The 6,755-nt window shown below is 44.3% G+C and overlaps 1 pseudogene; it reads right to left on the bottom strand.

Moving 5' to 3' along the window:
- Nucleotides 1-3,687: 3,687 nt before the first annotated feature.
- LOC148791565 (wall-associated receptor kinase 5 pseudogene) lies at nt 3,688-4,947 on the bottom strand (annotated as a pseudogene).
- Between the last annotated feature and the right edge of the window lie 1,808 nt (nt 4,948-6,755).

Here is a 6,755-nt window from a genome sequence, read left to right as displayed (position 1 = left end):
GAGCAAGACAGGATCACCAGGGGAAGAACCTACCCGAACTCAGGCCAGCAGCAATAAGCTTGGCCTCCGTCAGATACTGTTGACACGTCAGCCCAAGCCGTGCCCATTGCCAGAGGCCCTTCACCGTCTCTTTATCAAGTGTAACGCCGGAGTCGAGAGCGGCCATCCCCCAGCCGTTCTGAAACGGCCACCCCAGCGCACTTCGCACCCCGAAATAGTCCCGCTTCCACGCCGGGACCTTATTAGGGAGTTCGTGTAAGAGCTTGAAACCTAGGCGAGGAGACAGGTAGTATGCCCGCCTATGCCCAGGAAGGGGACCCACTTGCTTTTTTAGCATTAAAATAGAAGAAAAAATCTCCAAGTCCAAAGGAAAGTTCTCGTCGCAGAATAGGGAGATCGTCCCCACTAAATTCCGAATGGAGTTCGGGTGAAGCTGGCCGACCGTCACACCGAAGTGGTTTAGGACCTCGACAAGAAGAAGATGGAAAGGCAGCCGCAGCCCCGTAGCGAGCTGCTCCTGGAATATCACGATCTCATCAGGACCGTGTTCCCAAGGAAAGTTGCCTGTAGGGATAAAGTAGGCTTACTCCCCGGGCAAGTTATAGTAAGTTATGAGGGATTGGAGTCCCTCAGGTGTCACGGCCGAAGGTCCGAACTGGTCTAGAACCCGATCCCAACGAGAGGTGGACGCAAAACTACCCGAAGCCCCTCGACCTACGGGTTCAACCTCTTCCTTAAAATCTACATCGGGCTCGCTAGAACTACCGGGGGATGCAAATCGGTTCGTAGAACCTGCATCAGACCCGCTTGGACTGTCTGAACCCTCCGAGATAGACATCAAGGAATGGAAGACAGAGTTCCAGAAAAAGCACTCACCCGGGAAGAAGACTAGAGTAGACCACGAAAGCTCGAACAAGCAGAAAGAACCTGGGATGCGAGCTGAAGAGCTTGGACGCGAACTGAAACTTAGACGCGAGCTCGAGAGGTACAGTGGCAGCGACTGGGGTCCCCCCCCTCGATTTATATCCACAGCAACCGAAAAGCGACGGTCCAGATCGAAGCCAATCCAACGGACCACAGCCGCACTGACCGCACATCCTTCGAAGCCGAGACGTGACCAGTGCACGTCTTTCTGAAACGGACGGCGCCGGTGCACGTCTTTTTGAGACTGACAGGGTGTCAGCTCACATCTCTTCGCAATAAAAGCGTCTGCGGCACGACTCCTGAAATTTTAGAAAACGGCTACCGACACGTCTCCCAAACGCGCGCCTTTTTGAAAAATCAAAACGCACGCCATCAGTTGAGTAAAATTCAAGGTACGGGCCAAAACCCTCCTGCTACCTTACGAAACTCCCCACGCCAAGACAGGACCCTTAGTGCAGGGAGTGGGGGGCAATTGATGAAGGGAAATTTGGCCCGACCTCGCAATCACCCGACATGTAGCAAAAGCGAGCAGCTCGGGGCAGCAGAGCGCCCAAAACACAGGCACCAAAGGTAACCTACAGTCTAAGAACCCGAGCTCCCTACTAGGAGCTCGAGCTCCCTACTATGAACCCGAGCTCCCTACTAGGAGCCCGAGCTCCCTACTAAAAATCCGAGCTCCCTACTAGGAGCTTGAGCTCCCTACTAAGAACCCGAGCTCCCTACTAGGAGCCCGAGCTCCCTACTAAGAAACCGAGCTCCCTGTAAGGAGCCCGAAATCTCTCTTAGGCCCTAAGCCTCACAAAGCCGTGACCCGAGCTGGTCCACGGCAGCTCGGAACACTCCCCAAACCGAACTCAAGACTCCATCTTGCTCGCCACCCCAGTACTTCGCCTTCGAAGCACTAGACTGACCAAACGTACCTGACACCGAGGAAGTCCGTATCCAAGGGCGGCGCGCCTGACTGATTTGGGATCTGACGCCTGACAGCCGCACTTCAAACGGTCTCCTGCCACCTGCCACCGTCGTCACCAGCCGCAGAGACAGCTCTGACAAAAGGAGCAGTGGCGGTTCTGCCCGGCCAGAGGGGGTGACATCCGAACTGGTAGGGGCTCAGAGATAATAATGCCCGATCTGATAGAAGCCTGGAAGTGAGTGCGCAAGGTGGTTATAAAAGGCTCCCTACCCCCCAAGAACGAGGTATGCTAACTTTGCGCTATCTGGCTTATCTTGCCTTTGAAGGATTCTAACTTGAGCTTCGGAGCCTTTACACCGGGTTCTTCCCGGAGCTTCTTCATCTCCTCCGTTTCAGGTCCCCCGCTACTCAATTCAGAGGCAAGATCGTTGACAGCTAAGACCGGCCGGATTGTGCATCATCACTAAGAAAAGTTAAAGGTAATAAAAAATACAAAAATAAAACAACCATCTATACATTTTCAATAATGTGCAAAGATAAGAATAAGCAATTATTTGCAAAAAAAAGAAGTTTGCAATATGTCTTTCTTTTTTTTCAAAAGGGACTCCAAAAAAAAAAAATAAGAGGAAAGCAACCGAATCGCCATCAATCTATCATTACCAATCATGACTTGATGCCAATAACTAGGGTTACCTTTGGCTGTTGGGGCCCAACAGAATAGGCTGTTGAGATAATTTCTGGGTTGGGCATGTTCTAGAAAGTTCACTTATTGATGATCATGTTTTACTTTTAGTCAAAATAAATTAAGATATAATTACTAATTTATCCATTTTCATGATAACATGGCATTCCCAGAAATTCTCTTAATAACATAGGGTGTTGACCCCAAATAGCTGCTAAAGTTTTTCCCAATCACTACCCATTATCGTACAATAGATTCTATTAGATATAAAAGCCATTGACGGTTTTATATAGAGTAGAGTACACGATTAATAGTAATGAATCATTGAGTCTTGATCGAGTTATTCTCTCCATCGTCTCCATTTCTCACAAATTAGCGGACTATCGTCTTTGAGCGGTAGTTTGGCACTATGAGTTGACGGATTTTGTCCTTTCATTATTCTAAGAGAAATGGCATGCATCAAAAGCTTCATCGGAGCTAATGAAGTGATCATATTGGGAAAGAAAATAAGAGGGTATTTTGGGTATTATGTATTTGGGGCTTAAAGAAAAATATTTAAAATGATGTAACAGGAGTTAGTAATAAACAAATGATTAAATGATTATGGTGCGACAAACTTGCTGCCACGTTCTTATCTGCTGAGCCAGTATTTCATACATGGACTAAATTGTAGAAATTCCACTAAACCTCTTTCCTCTCAAAGTTTACTTTTAGTTACTTCTGCTGCTTTGTTTGGAAGGAATAGAAATGTAAATATATAGAATACAAAACTTATATTTTATACACATATTTGTATTTATGCTCTTTTCAAACTAATTAGCCTTTCTGACAATCTGACGGTTCAACATTTCCTATTTCATTTTGGAGAGGGTGTTACGAATAACTCTCTTTCAACATAAAGATAACACATATATACTCACGATTTTGTTGTATTAGATTCAAATTTAAACTCTATATGGTTGTACTCACTTACATTTGGGAAAATTCACCCAAAACTCTGAGTTGTTTCACCCTCACATCAAATCTCAACTTAAAATAGATAAAATATAGAGGTAATAGATAAAAGAGAAGAGGTAAAATAAATCGTTTTATTAAAGTAGACACAAGGAAAGGTAAAATTCTCATTGATATTTTGGTAATAACGTGGAGATAAAAAATTTATTAAAGTAGTCACATGCCTTTGATATTATAATATGGAAATGGATCTTGTTATTTTGTCCATATACATAACTTCTTGTTCTGAATTTAATAAATATAGGAGCACATTATTTTCAAATACCATGAACATAGAAAAAGAACATTATCCTTACGGGACACCATATCTTAGCGAGGGAAATTCATTGACAATATCATATCTTTTACCAAAGTAGGTTGGTTAGATGTATCACCATCACCACCATGATATAGTTCTAAGGGTTTAGATAATAAGCTCACACTCTCTTCTTCCATTGGTTGAATCCATGGATGGTTTTTCGACTTTCTCAATCTTTGTAGCTCCATTGCAACTTCTTCCATAGTGGGCCTTTCTTCACCTTTTATACTGAGGCATCTTTTTGCTAGCTCAGCAACTACACAAAGTTCATCAACATTTTTCTCATCCACAAATCGATTTTCAATCATCTCGAAGAGACAATTTTCTTTCATTGATGAAATGAAATATGTAGCCAAGTTTCTTTGCTCTTGTGATCTTTCAAAACAAAGAGGTTTCTTACTTGTTAAGAGCTCTATAAGAACTACTCCAAAGCTATAAACATCGCTCTTCTCTGTTAATTGACTTGTGTGGAAATACTCTGGGTCCAAATAACCCAATGTCCCTTGAACCAATGTGGTTATTTGACTTTGATTCATAGGAAGTAACCTTGAGACTCCAAAATCAGATATTTTTGCTGTATAATTTTCATCTATGAATGATTGGTGTAGAAACTGTAGAGTGAAGATAGGCAAGTGCACTGGCAGTTTCTGTTGCAATTCTTAATCGGTCTTCCCATGAAAGCAAGATGCCATTGTTTTGATGAATATGGTAAAAAAGGGTTCCATTAGAAACATATTCATAAACTAACAAAGGTACTTCGATCTCCAAGCAGCACCCCAAAAGCTTTACCACATTTCTGTGGTTAATTTGAGTGAGAATGAGAACCTCATTTATGAATTGCTCATTTTGGCTCTGATCCATTATTCTTGACATTTTAATGGCAACAGCTTGATGATTAGGTAAGATACCTTTGTATACTATACCTTGTCCTCCACGGCCTATGATACATTCTTCATTAAAGTTATTGGTTGCCAATTTTAACTCTTCAGTTGAAAAGATCTTTAAGAGCTTTGAGCCTCCATTTGAAGTTAATTGTTGCTGTAGAAGGAAGCCACCATTTTGCCTAAAGTATTTCTCTTTCAATCTCATGAATTTTCTTTTCCTCGCGATGAAGTATAACCAAGGGATACAAATGAGTAAAAACAAGATGCAAAAGCTTGTACCTACATAGCATATATATAAATCAATCATTAGCAAACAAAATATCTATAGGAGAGAAAGGACTCATACAAAATACTCATTGATATATTATAATTTTCTTACACAATTTCATAAAAACAAAAATAATTGCAAGGATCCATATATTTTTTTTTCTTCCAATTTAATTTATACAACATTAGGAATGTGCATGTATACAATAGATCCTATAGGATGGACAGGAGAAGTCCATTGTTAATGTTAATTCCAGTTAACTAGTAGTCCATATCTTGTCAGTGTTGTACTTGTTGTGAAATTGATGTAATGTTTCTAGCTCACTCCCAAACCTTCAATGTAGAATTGCACAACATAAGAACTCATTTTCTTTTAAATGAGTCACTCTTCTTTACTCGCGCGTTATAGTACCGAGCTACCTTTTGCTGGTAGGCCGCAGTTCGGATGTGCGCGAGGTCTCTCACCTCGTCCAATAGGTCGAGGTTGGTGCGTAACTCGTCTTCGTTTGTCTGCTCATCGTATGCTTCTAATCGTAGCGTAGGTACTTCGATTTCCGCTGGGATTACCGCTTCGGTGCCGTAGGTGAGGTTAAAGGGGGTCTCTCCTGTGGCGGTTTTTTCCGTGGTTCAGTGAGCCCATAGAACACATGGTAGCTCATCCGCCCACAACCCTTTAGCTCGGTCTAGTCGTGCTTTCAGTCCGCGGAGGATGGCTCTGTTCATTACTTCTGTTTGGTCATTTGCCTGCGGGTGTGCGACCGACGTGAAGTTCTGACTAATTCCCATACTTTGGCACCATTCTTGAAACATGATATCCTCGAACTGTTTGCCGTTGTCGGAGATCAGTACCCGAGGTAGCCCAAAACGACATACTATGTTCTTCCAAAAGAAGTTCTGTATGTTTCGGGCTGTGACTGTTGCCAGAGGTTCAACTTCTATCCACTTTGTGAAGTAATCTACTACCACCACTAAGAATTTTCTCCCGCCTGTCGCTGGTGGGAATGGCCCCAGAAAGTCGATGCCCCATTGGGCGAAGGGCCATGGACTGGTGAGGTACTTGAGGTTGGCAGTAGGCTGATGGTGGATATTGGCATGCTTTTGACACTTGTCACATTTTCTGACGAGCTCGACGACCTCTGTCTTCATTGTTGGCCAGTAGTATCATTGTCGAAGTGCTTTTTGGGCGAGGGCTCTGCCCCCCAGGTGTCCGCCGCACAAGCCTTCATGAGTGTCATGGAGTACGAGCTCGGCTTCAGCCGATCGCAAGCATCGCAGGTAAGGGAGCGTGTAGGATCGTCGGTACAACCGTTCGTCTATTATGACGTATTTGGCTGCCTGGCGCTGCACCCTCTTGGCTGCATTGCGGTCCGCAGGGAGGGTTCCGTCTAGCAGGAAGCTCGCGAGTGGGTCGATCCAGCTTCGGCTCTGCTTCAGAGACGGGAGTGACCTCTTCTGCCCCACCGGGAATACTAGGCCGAGGTAAGTCCTCTATGTAGACGGTTCTCATGGTGTTGTGACTCGTGCTGGCTAGTCGGGACAGGGCGTCGGCCTCAGTGTTCTCTGACCTCGGGATTTGCTTGATGAAGTGTGACTGGAAGTTGAGCAGAGCTTCCTTTACTTTTGCCAAGTATGCAATCATAGTGAGCTCGCGTGCTTCGTATTCGCCTGTAACTTGGTTGACCACAAGCTGGGAATCACTGCAGATAACTACGTGCTTTGCTCCGACCTTGTCCGCTAGGTTCAGCCCGGCTATCAGTGCCTCGTACTCCACCT

This window comes from Nelumbo nucifera, chromosome 5 (genome assembly GCF_055504915.1).
Source record: "Nelumbo nucifera cultivar China Antique chromosome 5, China Antique-T2T, whole genome shotgun sequence".
Classification (NCBI taxonomy): Eukaryota; Viridiplantae; Streptophyta; class Magnoliopsida; order Proteales; family Nelumbonaceae; genus Nelumbo; species Nelumbo nucifera.
Note: the sequence above shows the minus strand (reverse complement) of the source record. Positions and strands in the feature narration are given on the sequence as shown.